The sequence below is a fragment of the Macaca mulatta genome, chromosome 15 (genome assembly GCF_049350105.2).
Source record: "Macaca mulatta isolate MMU2019108-1 chromosome 15, T2T-MMU8v2.0, whole genome shotgun sequence".
Classification (NCBI taxonomy): Eukaryota; Metazoa; Chordata; class Mammalia; order Primates; family Cercopithecidae; genus Macaca; species Macaca mulatta.
Genome location: NC_133420.1, coordinates 11,371,660 through 11,384,072, shown reverse-complemented (window position 1 = coordinate 11,384,072; position 12,413 = coordinate 11,371,660). Strand labels below are relative to the sequence as shown.

General features: G+C 56.6%; 1 protein-coding gene across 1 annotated transcript in view; it reads left to right on the top strand.

Moving 5' to 3' along the window:
- Window positions 1-11,362, top strand: part of LOC144334769 (SH3 domain and tetratricopeptide repeat-containing protein 1-like) — a 30,170-nt gene extending 18,808 nt beyond the window's left edge. Inside the window, exons 4-8 of the mRNA XM_077966397.1 lie at window positions 2,509-2,689; window positions 3,873-4,032; window positions 5,728-5,850; window positions 7,678-7,874; window positions 10,960-11,362. The gene's annotated coding sequence lies outside the window, so the exon portion shown is untranslated. The remainder of the gene's footprint in view (window positions 1-2,508; window positions 2,690-3,872; window positions 4,033-5,727; window positions 5,851-7,677; window positions 7,875-10,959) is intronic.
- The last annotated feature ends 1,051 nt before the right edge of the window (window positions 11,363-12,413 follow it).

Below are 12,413 nucleotides of genomic sequence, written 5' to 3'. Positions count from 1 at the left end.
AGCCATGGAGTGCTACGGAACAGTCACTGCAGACTGAGCAGTGAACGGACAGTAGGTGGGCAGGGCTGTCCGAAATCTAGGCCACAGAGGATAGATGAGGAAGTTGAGTGCAGGGAAATGGCTGAGACAAGGGATACTGTTGTGGGTCCCCTCTGCCTTGCAGCGCTTTGTCATGGCATAGTGAGACCGCTCAGAGGTGCCTCCTATGACCTGGACCAGAGCTGCAGGGGCTGTGACCAAACCTGCCCATTTCCAGCACAGGCCTGGCACCCACTCCTGGCCCTAGGAGTGATGAGATTTTGGAAAGGACCGTGTGAAGGGGCCCCGGTCCCACACATCTGCCCAGGGAGGGCAGGGGTTGGGGGGTTCAGACCCAGGCTTCTTCCCCAGGGACATTCTCTGACTGGAAGGAGACCCTCCAGGAACCCAGCGCCCCAGCCCCTACTGCAGCCTCCAGTGGCTCTTGGCACAATAGCCTGTGGTACCTCCTCCTACGAGGCCCTCCCCTGGGTGCTGGGGGATTCAGACTTGGAAATGCAGACCAGGGAACGGGGATCATGCTTCCCTGTCTCCCCACCCTGCGCTGAACGGTCGGGGAGACCGAGGGCGGGGCTGATACCCCACATGCTTCCTTGGGGTCATTTTTGAGTCACTTTCGGTAGTTTGTGTCCTTCTACGAGTTTGGCTGTTGTGTCTAGATGGTCTGGTTTCTTGGTGTACAATTGTTCGTAGTGTTTTCATGGAATCCTTTTATTTCTGTCAGGTCGGCAATCATGTTTCCTCTTTCATTTCTGATTTGAGAAACTTGGGTTTGTAATTTTTTATTTCTTCATTTTTATTAGAGATGGGGTCTCATCATGTTCCCCCAGGCTGGTCTTGAATGCTGGCCTCAGCGATCCTTCCCCCTCGGCCTCACAAAGTGCTGGGATGACAGGCGTGAGCCACGGTGCTCAGTCTCTGATTTTAGTCATTTGTGTCCCGTCTTTCTTTTCTTGGTCAGTCTAGTGAAAGATTTGTCAATTGTGTTATTTTCAAAAAACCCACCTTCGGTTCTCTTGATTATCTCTTTTGTTTTTCCATTCTCTGTATTTTTAATTCCCATTTCCACTCTCACGTTTATTATTTTCTTCCTTTTTTTAATTCACTTTGGGTTTAGTTCTTTTTCTAGTTTCTCAAGGTGGAAGGTTAGGTTTTTGATTTGAGATTTTTCTTCTTTCTTTGAATGTAGACATTTACAGTTATAAATTTCCCTTTCAGCACTGCCTTAGCTGCATCTTGAAATTTTTGATATGTTGTGCTATTTTTTATTTTTAAAGACAGAGTTTTGCTCTATTGCCCAGGCTGGGGTGCAGTGGTGCAATCTTGGCTCACTGCAACTTCTACTCAGGTTCGAGCCATTCTCATGCCTCAGCCTCCCGAGTAGCTGGAATTACAGATGTGCACCACCACACCCGGCTAATTTTTGTATTTTTTTTATAGAGACAGGGTTTCACCATGTTTCCCAGGCTGATCTCAAACTCCTGGACTCAAGCGATCCTCCCGCCTCGGCCTCCCACAGTGCTGGGATGAGAGGCGTGAGCCACCGTGCTGGCCCGGGCTGTGCATTTGTTTGCATTCTTCTCAAATTAGTTTTCGGTTTCCCTGATGGTCTCTTTGACTCACTGGTTGTTTAGGAGTGTGTAGTTTTCGCATATTTTGGAATTTCCCACGTTTCCTTCACTGTCGATTTCCAGTTTCGTGCCAGTACAGCTGAAGAACACCTCTGCTTTGGTCTCAGTCCTTCTCCCTTCACTGAGGCTCATTTTGTGGTCTGGCACATGGTCTGTCATGGGCAATGTCCCATGGGTGCTCAAGAGGACTGCGTATTCGGCTGTTGTTGGGTGGCGTGTGTGACAGATGTCCATTCGGCGTACCTGGTTTCCTATGTTAATCTCTGGAATGTTTCTGACACTAGAAAATCAGGCTTTGGGAGAGGCCAGTGAGCCTGTGGCTTGGGAGCCTGGTTGCATGAGAGAAGCATGTGTGGGAACGCCAGAGGCCGGCTTTGAATCCCATTCCCCCAACATGATGCCGTGTGTGGCAGACGTGAGCTTGGCTTTGCTCTCTCAGGGTTCCATCTGTGACAGGGGCCACTTGTGCCCCTGGCCTCATCAGCTCAGGCTGAAGGCAGCCCTGGTCCTGGCCAGAGGGGCTTTCTGAAGCAGAAATAGATGGCCTGGTGCAGGGGCCGAGCCCCTGCTGTTCACTCTGTGTCCATCCACAACCTCAGCCCTGGGAGTTGTAAAGAAGGCCGGCCTGTACCATGAGCATCTGCACCAAGATGTGCCCATGTCACAGTGTGCTCGGCGTCTGCCCTGGCACAGGTGCATGGCCTGTCTGCGCTCAGGTGCCCCGCCTATGGAGCCCAGGCTCACAGAGGTGTGAAGGAGGCAAGCAGGGGCCTCCGAGCGCAGCCAGCCTCACTTCGATGCTGGGAGACTAACGTCTTCCATTTTGTCTTCTGCCCAGGCCAACTGCGGGCCGTCCAGTGGCTGTGCTACTTCTACAGCGCCGTCATGCCCAGGGAGGCCCAGTATGTCATCTACCACGATCTCCAGCTCTCCCTGGCCTGCAAGGTGGCCGACAAGGTGCTGGAGGGGCAGCTCCTGGAGACCATCAGTCAGGTCTACCTGTCCCTGGGGACGGAGCGGTAAGGGCTGGCTTTGCAGTGGTGGAGGTGGGGGCGGGCAGGGAGAGGGGCACAGGGAAGCTGGCCCAGGGCCCAGCAGCCCCTCTCCTTTTGATCATTTGGTGCTTTGGCATCAGATGCTTTGAGATGGCCGGCCTGGGGTCATCCCAGGGCTGCTGCTGGCCCGTGAGTCCCAGCTTGAGCCTCCCTTGTTGGGTCAAAGGTCATCTCAACCCCAGCAGAGGCAGTACATGCACTCTGGGCTGTTCTTCCTACTATGGTGGCTTTTGTCATCTTACCTGTGCCTGCCCCGAATCTTCACTCCTGGCCTCCATCTGTCCCCTTAAATGTGACCATAGTAGCCACCTGTGGCTTCTCTCCCACAGAAGACAGAACCAGTTGTGTCACCTACTTCCCTGGGGCAGGGTTTCAAGGTCTCACATCCCATATTTGGCCTAGTCAGCTTCCTCCAAGCATCGTGACCTGGTGGGGTGACCTGGTGGGGTAACCATGGCCCTGGCCACCCCACCCATAGGGCCCAGTGACATTGCTGCAGTCACAGCCCCTTGAGTGTTAGACTTACTGAGAGAGCAGAGGAGCCGCCAGATTCCATAGGGACCTGGGAGACTGACTCCAGTCTTGGCCTCAGGTTCACAGAAGGAAAATGGGCCAGTGTGCTAGAGCCATACTTCTCAAAGTGTAGTCCCTGGACCAGTAGAGCAGCATCCATGTCACCTAGGAGTTTGTGGCAAGTGGGAGTTCTAGGGCCTACCCCAGGCCTGTGGAGCCGGAAGCTCTGGGGGCAGGGCCAGCAAGCTATAAGGACAGGCCTCCGGGTGACTGTGATGGCTGCACACCTTGAGAACCATCGGCCAAGATAACCTCTGAACACTAACGGCTCCTGGTGCGTCTGGAGAAGACACCGGCCATGTCTGGGAGGCAGGGGAGATGGACTAGCACACTCCTCCTGCCACAGGGCAGCATGATGCTCGATTCCCTCGGAAGGATGTCCTTCATCTTTTCCATGCCGTGTGTGTTCACCCTGGCCCTCCCAGCAGCCTGGGAAGGGCAGAACACTGCACACACAAGAGGGCCGTTCCCAGTCCCCACATTCCAGATTCATCTGTCACCAGACCCACGGGAGGAGGCAGACTGGTTCCAGGAGGATGAGAGCCCTTGTTCTGACACCTGTGTCTGATTCCAGTGATTCCAGGGCCTACAAATCCTCTCTGGACTACACCAAACGAAGTCTGGGGATTTTCATTGACCTCCAGAGGAAAGAGAAGGAGGCACATGCCTGGCTGCAAGCAGGGAAGATCTATTAACTCCTGCGGCAGAGCGAGCTGGTGGACCTGTACATCCAGGTGAGTGGCAAGGGATGCAGGACGACCCCTGTGCTGTTCACTCTCTGTCCATCCACCCATCCATTCATCCTTCCATCACCTATTTACTTGTTCATTCTTCCATCCATCCATTCGCCTGCTCATCCTTCGATCCATCCATCCATTCACCTGTTCATCCATCCATCCCTTTATCATCCATTCATTCAGCCACCATTCATCCATCTGTTCGTCCGTTCATCCTTCCATCATCCATCCATTTACCTGTTCATCTTTCTAGCCATCATCCATCCTTCTGTCCATTCATCCATCTGTCCTTTTATCATCCATCCATTCACCCGTTCATCCATCCATCCATCCATTCATCCTTCTGTCAACCATCCATCCTTCCATCCATCCATGATTCATCCATCTATCCATCCATCCTTCCATTCATCTGTCCATCCATCCATTCATCCATCCTTTTATCTATCCATTCACTTGTTGTTCCATTCATCTGTCCATCATCCATCCATTCACCTGTTCATCCATCCATCATCCATCCTTCCATCATCCATCTACCTATTGATCCTTCCATTCATCCATCCTCTCACCCATCCATCCATTCACCGTTCGTCCATCCATCAATCATTCATCCATCCATCCACCCACCCACCAATCTACCTATTAATGCATCCCTCCATTCATCTCTCTGTCCATTTGTTTATCCATACATTCGTCTATCCACCATCTATCCATCCACATGTACATACATCATCTACCCTCCACCCATCCATACATTATCTACCCACGCATACATACATCCAGACATACACACATCATTCCACCCACCCATCCATCCACCCACCCACCCGTCCGTCCATCCACCCGTCCGTCCATCCATCCCAGCATTAATCTATCCACACACCCATCCATCCATCCATGTGTCTACATCTCCTCATCCATTCATCCATCCATCCACTCATTCCTAAGCCACTGCTGAGCACCTGTTGTGTGCCTTTTCCGTCCCTCCAACTGGTTCCCTCACATCCTCCCCCGGTGGCCAGCATCTTCTCCCTGAAGGCAGAGGCGCGGCCCCTCACAGTGCACAGCACTTGCTGGTATACAGCACATGCTCAAATAATGTGACCACTCAATTAACACACAGAAGAACTTGCTCCAAGCGACACGTGGCACATCTCCTTACAAAAGGAATCTATCATAGTGGCTGTTTTCAGAGGCTTTCCCAAACACAGTGTGATCTGGAACAAATTGTGAAGCCCACGAGCCTGGTGAAGGTTTCATTATTGAGCACCTGCTGTACACCTCCTTGAGCTGAGGTGAGGGATGAAGAGCTCATGGCCAAGAGGGGACCAGGCCCACCCACAAACACTGCTGATGTGGCAGGGATGTGGCAACGCAGAAAGGAGCCAGGGGCTGGGCTCCCAGCAATCTGGGGGCCACGGAGACTGGTTTGAGTGCAGGGGGAGTGGGCTAGGGCTAGCCCTGTTGGTAGGATTCACAGGTGTCGGGCTCCTGGGCTGCAGCTGCTCAGTCACCTCCTGGCACTCAGGAGCATCAGTTCATTGTCCTCATGCCAGTGGTGGGGGCAGCCCTCATGCACAGGGTCTGAAAAATGCTCAAGTGTACCTGTAGTGTGTGAGAGGAAGGAGCCTGGCAAAGGTGCGCGTAGCCACCTCACTAGGTGTGGGTCTTGAGGGAACTTCTGTCTCCTTTCAGGTGGCACAGAATGTGGCCCTGTACACAGGCGACCCCAACCTGGGGCTGGAGCTGTTTGAGGCAGCTAGAGACATCTTCTTCAATGGGGCCTGGGAGCGGGAGGAAGGCCTGTCCTTCTACCGGGTGAGCTGGCCTGTGGGCTGATGTGGGTGGGCCTCAGTGGGGCACCTGGAGGGCTGAGGCACAGGTGTGGCAGGGTAGAGGCCTCCCAAATGGAGGCAGGGCCACCCATGCACATGATTAATTTCCAAGTGGTCTCACCGGGAATGATATTGACCATGCCCCTGCCTGGGACAAACGCTTGGGGCCTGGACGTGACAATGGCTCTACCCTTGTACCTGATGACCTCAAGCAACCCTGAGTGGGAAGTCCTGTCCCCATCTTCCAGATGAGGAAACTGAGGCTCAGAGAGGCACAGGGACATGCCAAAGGACACACAGCATATCAGTGGGAGACCCAGGTCTGCATGCACCCCGAAGTGGGACGGCTTCTCCCTTCCTCTGAGCTCACGGTGTGGCTCAGCCCTGGGCACAGATCAATGTGGTGTTTTTAGAGCAGAGAGGAGTGCTGGCTCCCCCCAGTCAGACCCCCGGTGCCCAGGTGGGAGAGGCTGGTCTGAGGCTATCGGGTGTAGCTGGATGGGCCTCAGGTGACTCTTCAGCCCCCAACTTGGATGTCTGAACTGTGTGTTATCCCAGAGCACAGAGCTGTGTCGAGGTGCAGGGGTAGCTGGGGTGTGGGAAGCTCCAAGCACATGTTTGAGCTCTGAGGAGGGCGCTGGGCAAGGTGGGTGCTGCGGGAAACCTGACCCCACCTGCCTGTGTGGTAGGACCGGGCCCTGCCCCTGACAGTGACTACGGGCAACCGCAAGGTGGAGCTGCAGCTACAGCTGTGCAACAAGCTGGTGTCACTGCTGGCCACACTGGAGGAGCCCCAGGAGGACTTGGAGTTTGCCTACATGGCCCTAGCACTCAGCATCACTGTGGGTGCGTCCCCTGAGCCCCCGCCCTGCCAGGACCCACACTTTGCCAGAGCCCAGCCTCCAGGTCTGCAGGCCAGGAGCTGAAACAGCTACTGGATTTTCCTGGTCTCCTGTCCAGGCAGGCAGCTCTGCCCAACTGGCTTCCCCGTCCGGCTGTGGGGCACAGCCCGAGGTCTCTCAGGCAGTGCAGAGCTCCCTGTCTGACTGAGCTCTGCTTCCTCTGCCTGTTCCCGCTGCTGACCACAAGGGCCGCCCAGTGTGCCCTCTGCCTTCCAGACATCCCAGGCATCTCGTTGGTCCCTGTATGTGTCAGGCTGAGTGGCACATTCCCTTTCTCTTGTGCCCTTCCCACCGTCATCAACCACACGGCTCTCTGGCTGATAAAATCCCAGTTCCCCTTCCAGCAGTCTGCCCCTTAAGGCCGTGCATCCCCTGGTGCTGTGCCAGAGTCGTCTGTCCCCCTGCAGAGACAGGGAACCCTAGGCAGGCCACATGCCCCAGCGCCTTGTGCCCCGTGGCCCAGTACACAGTAGGTGTGCAGCTGACTCCCCAAGGTAGGGGGCTCTGATCATGACACACCCAGGAGGAGTCGGATGTCACGTCTGTGGGTTGCCTGGAGCTGGGGAGCCCGGGAGCACCTGCACTGCATGGCTTTTGGGCTCCCCTGGTTAAAACCAGTGAGCAAAGGCAGGTGGCTATGTGTAGGCACAGAACTGGGCCATCCAAGTCCGACTTTGCCAAAGCCTCTCAGTAGACAGGGGCAGGCCTTATTAGTTCTGCTTTGCAGATGGAAAAGTGAGTCTGGGAACCTGGAAGGGAATGGCCAGAGATGCCCAGGTGACCACAGGTGCCTGGAGACAAGCCACGTGTGCTGCCTGGGGGTCTGTATACCTGCTCCTGAGGGGCATGTTCCCTCCCTGCCCCAGAGAGCCACATCCTCACACCTGCCCCTTTGGCCTGCACCCCAGGGGACCGGCCGAACGAGCGTGTGGCCTACCACCGGCTGGCCGCCCTGCACCACCGGCTGGGCCATGGCAAGCTGGGGGAGCACTTCTACCTCAAGGCCGTTTAGCTCTGCAACTCGCCGCTGGAGTTCGACGAGGAGACCCTCTACTACGTGAAGGTGTACCTGGTGCTCGGTGACATCATCTTCTACGACCTGAAGGTGGGTGGGGAGGGGCAGGGCTCGGGGTGTTCCTGGCCCCCTTGGAGTGGGATCTCCATCCGGACCCCAGAGGCCTGGGTTCCAGCCTTTCTTAGGAATGGCCCAGTGGCCTCCCTGGAGCTCTACACCCAGCTGGAGGAGCCGGCAAGGTTATCAGGTAAAACCCAGCTCCCCAGATGGCCAGGCCCCACCCTCAAGAACTCAGTCTCAGCCAGGGAGGCTGACACATGAGTGGGCAATGGTGGCCTCTGGGTAAAGAAGGGGGATTGTAGTCAGGGGGCCCTCCTGGAGGAGGTGACACCAAAGCTGACTCTTGACAGTCAAGTGTCAAGGTGCATTTAACAAAGAAAACAGGGTCGGGAGAGTGACATTTCAGAGGACGCCATCATCCTCACGTTGAATCCACGTTGCAAGATCCAACCCAAATCTTGGCGCCTCCTCTAGGAAGCCTGCCCAGGGTGCCAGCCTGCACTGAGCAACTCCTTCCTGGAGTCCCGAGACACCTTGAATCTTCCCATCACTCAGGAAGGGTGGGGTGGGACCAGTGTCTTACCATTGAGTTCACAGACAGGGAAACCCCAGCTCAGGGCAGGTGCAGTGGGGCGGGGCCCCAGCCAGCCAGGCTGAGGCCTTGTTAGGTCGGGTGTGTCTCGAGGGGAGGTGCTGTGCTCCCTCTGCCCCCAGCCCTGCAGGGGTGGAGAGCTGGGATTGGCAGACTGAGACCTGTGGTATCTCCACCCATCTGCCCAGCGGGCACCGCCCCTCCTTAGCATCACACCAGCCTCGTGTCAGTGCTCCTTACGGGCTGAGGGGCCAGGGCACTCCAGTCCAGGGGCCGAGATCTTGGGGGCCTTAGAACAACATGAGGAGCTGGGGCGGACCTAAGACCCTGCCCCGTATACCCCACCGCAGGCCTGGGGCTGCCCGCGAGGCCCCCGCCCAGTACTGGCGACACCTGGTGGTCAGACGTGGTTTCTGTGGCCTCCCAAGTCCCAGCCAGATAGGGAGGTGCCAAGTATCAGGCCCAGGGGGACGCTGTTCACGGCTCAGGGGCACGCCTGGGACCCAGGGGGACGGGCGTCCCAGAAGAGGCCTTTATCTCTCTTGGTCAAGCCTGCCGCCCACTCCGCCTGTCCAGGAGAAAGGAAAGCGCCAAGTAGCACATTCCTCCTTCCCATGCACAGCCCTGCTTCCCATGCACAGTCCTCCTTCCCATGCGCAGCCCTCCTTCCCATGCACAGCCCTCCTTCCCATGTACAGCCCTCCTTCCCATGCACAGTCCTCCTTCCCATGCACAGTCCTCCTTCCCATGCACAGTCCTCCTTCCCATGCACAGTCCTCCTTCCCATGTACAGCCCTCCTTCCCATGCACAGTCCTCCTTCCCATGCACAGCCCTCCTTCCCATGAACAGCCCTCCTTCCCATGCACAGCCTTCCTTCCCATGCACAGTCCTCCTTCCCATGCACAGTCCTCCTTCCCATGCACAGTCCTCCTTCCCATGCACAGTCCTCCTTCCCATGCACAGCCCTCCTTCCCATGCACAGCCCTCCTTCCCATGCACAGCCCTCTGGGCCTCATCGTGACTATGCTGTCAGCACAGGCCAGCTTCCCACAGGGAGGCCCCCTTGGAATTCCCCAAGGGCGGTGTCTTTCCAAGGCTACACCCTCTTCCATGTATAGGAGGCTCTGGACCCAGGGCCCAGAGGAGTGGGAGAAGAAGCCAGGCTGTATGGGACCTGGAAGGCTGGCAGAGAAGCAGGAGTAAATGGGCATCTATGCCAATTGCCTCTAAAATGGGGTCCCTTTTACTCTACACATGAGAGTGAGCCCTGGAATAGGGTGGATTAGGTGTTTACTGGCTCAGGCTGTCACTCACTACAGGCACATGGAAATGCACACGCAAATGCGCACAGGCACAGGCACACGCACACACAGGCGCGCACACACAGACGTGCACACAGAGGCATGCACACAGGCACACACACAGGGACATGCACGCACAGGAACACAAACACGCACATTCACATGCACAGGCACACGCAGAGACATATGCATTGGCTGGCTCCTTCCTGTTTAGTTGGGAAGCCCCCAACCCTTCAGGAAGCCTTTGCCTTCCACCCCCGGCTGAGTCTGGGGCCTCCTGGGCTTCCCTCTGCCACAGCCCGGGCCACCCTGTGTGGTCAGTGTTCACTCCCGGGTCCCTCAGACTGGAAGCAAGGACGTTAGGCTCAACCATGCACCCAGCACAGAGTCCAGTGTTCGGCTGGGCCAGGGGGCATTGGATGAGCAGTGGCGGTGACACGGGGCCTTCTCACGTCCCTGCTCCGTGTGTGGGGCGGGGCAGTGAGGGAATGGACTGCTGCATCTTGGACTCTGTCATTGGCCCTGGGAGCCATCTTGAGATGGTAAAGAGGGACAGGCCAGGCATGGGTCTTAGAGAGGTCCCTTGGGTGACCCCCATGTGGAGGAGGTGCCTGGGGAGAAGCCGGGTGGGGGATGGGAGGGTCAAGGAGGAGGTCTGGGAGGCGGCATCCCAACCCAGGGATGGTGAGTTTGAGCCAAAGACTCATTGAAAATGGGAGTGGATGTCTGGGGAGTCACACTCCATCAATATTTCAGGGAACATTGCCAGAGAGGACACCTGTGACATGGTTTTGTACCTGGCCTGTCCCGTGGAGGGCCTGGAAATGGTCAGCATGGACAGGGGCCAGAGGGGAGCCTGGGTCACTCAACGCAGTGCCCCTGCTGTGACTTGGAGCCACGGGTCCTGCATGGAACTCTCAGAGCAGGCAGGATCTGCCCTGACCTCAGCCCATGGGGAAAGCAGCCACTGCCTGCAGAGAGGGTGGCACTGGGGCAGGAGGCTTGGGGTGAGTGGGGCGTAGGGACAGTCAGGAAGGCTTCCAGGGGTGTCAGGGTCGTCCCCACCTCCTGCAGCTGAGACCACAGCAGTGTCACAGGCTTCGGGGCTCATGGGGTGAGCCAGCATCGGATGGACATGTGGAATGACCTGGAGACAGGAACGGTCTCTGGGTAGACGGGCTCCGAGTCCCCCTTTTGCTGACCATGACCTGTCCCCTTCAGGACCCGTTTGATGCAGCCGGGTACTACCAGCTGGCACTGGCAGCTGCCGTGGACCTGGGCAACAAGAAGGCACAGCTGAAGATCTACACGCGGCCAGCCACCATCTCCCACAACTTCCTCCTGGACTGCGAGAAGTGGCTCTTCTTCTACCAGAAGGCCAGGACCTTCGCCACAGAGCTCAGCGTCCACAGGGTCAACCTACCTCCTCTGCCACTCTGCGGGTGGGCCCCCTGGTTGGCCTCCAGCCACCCTCGCTGAGGACAGTATCCGAGGGAGTGGGTTTTGTGCAAGGAGGATGATCTCCTGCCTCTCCTGGTGTCTCCCGTAGCTCATTTTCTGGGTAATGGAAGCATAAAAGCAGGGTTCAAATAGCAATAAATGTTTTTTTTTTTTTTGCAAAAACATACCCAAGTCCCAATGGCATCCTTCCCTGTGTGCTTCCTGGGCTGCGTCTAGGGGACAGCTCCTTCCCTGGTGGCAGCCCTCTGATCTTGGGGATGAGAAGGACCATGAGTCCAACAGACCTGGGCCAGGTCACCATGAGCCTCGGTTTCCTCGGCGGCCAGAGGGGAGATGGTGATTGAACTCTGGGCAGCTCCCTGCTCTCCCTGCTCAGAGTTCTTGCTGTAGGTCTCGAGCCGCCCTTGCCTTTAACCTTCAGGCCACTGTGCCCGGATGTGGGGGCTGCTAGTGTCCCTGTTCGCCATTGAAGAAATAGAGGCACAGAGAGGTTAGGAGTCTGGCCCACCGTCACACAGCAGGTAGGGGCGGACACGCAGAGCCCAGTACACTGACCACCACACCACCCTGCCAGCCTGCAGCCAGGAAGGTGTCCCCCATTAGGACCCAAGGTCAGCTCCTGGAGCTCTCTCGTGGTGTCAGGAGAGCCGCAGGCCAGTGAGGGTGGCCCTGGGGATCCCTCACTCAGTGTCCTTTGTTCCCAGACTTGGTTGGGCCGAGCCTGGCCAGTCCCACCTCTGGCCACTGGTCAGCCCTGCGGGAAATGAGATGCAGGGATCTCCGCCTGTGTAGACGCTGCTACCCAGTATTGAAAACCTTATCTGGGCTGCCCCCCAGCTCTCCCCACCCACCCCCTCCCCTTCCGGCCCCGGCCCTCATCCCAGTCCCAGGAATCCCAGGTTTCCCTTCTTGGAATCTCTTGGCCCCAGGGAATACAGTTCACACAGTCTCTTTGCCAGTTTACGCAAGGAAACTGACGTTCAGAGACTGTGGGTGTCCCACGTGATTCTCACATACACTGCACTCTCCCAGACCCCTCTTTTAAACACTTTAAATGAGGTGACTTTCACATCGCATGCAATTAACTATTTCAACGCAAATAATGTGGTGGCATTTGTACATTCACAGTCCTGTGCAACCACCCCCGCCATCTAGTTTCAAAATGTATTCATCTCCCCAGAAGAAACCTCCCATCCTCACTAAGCAGTTACCCC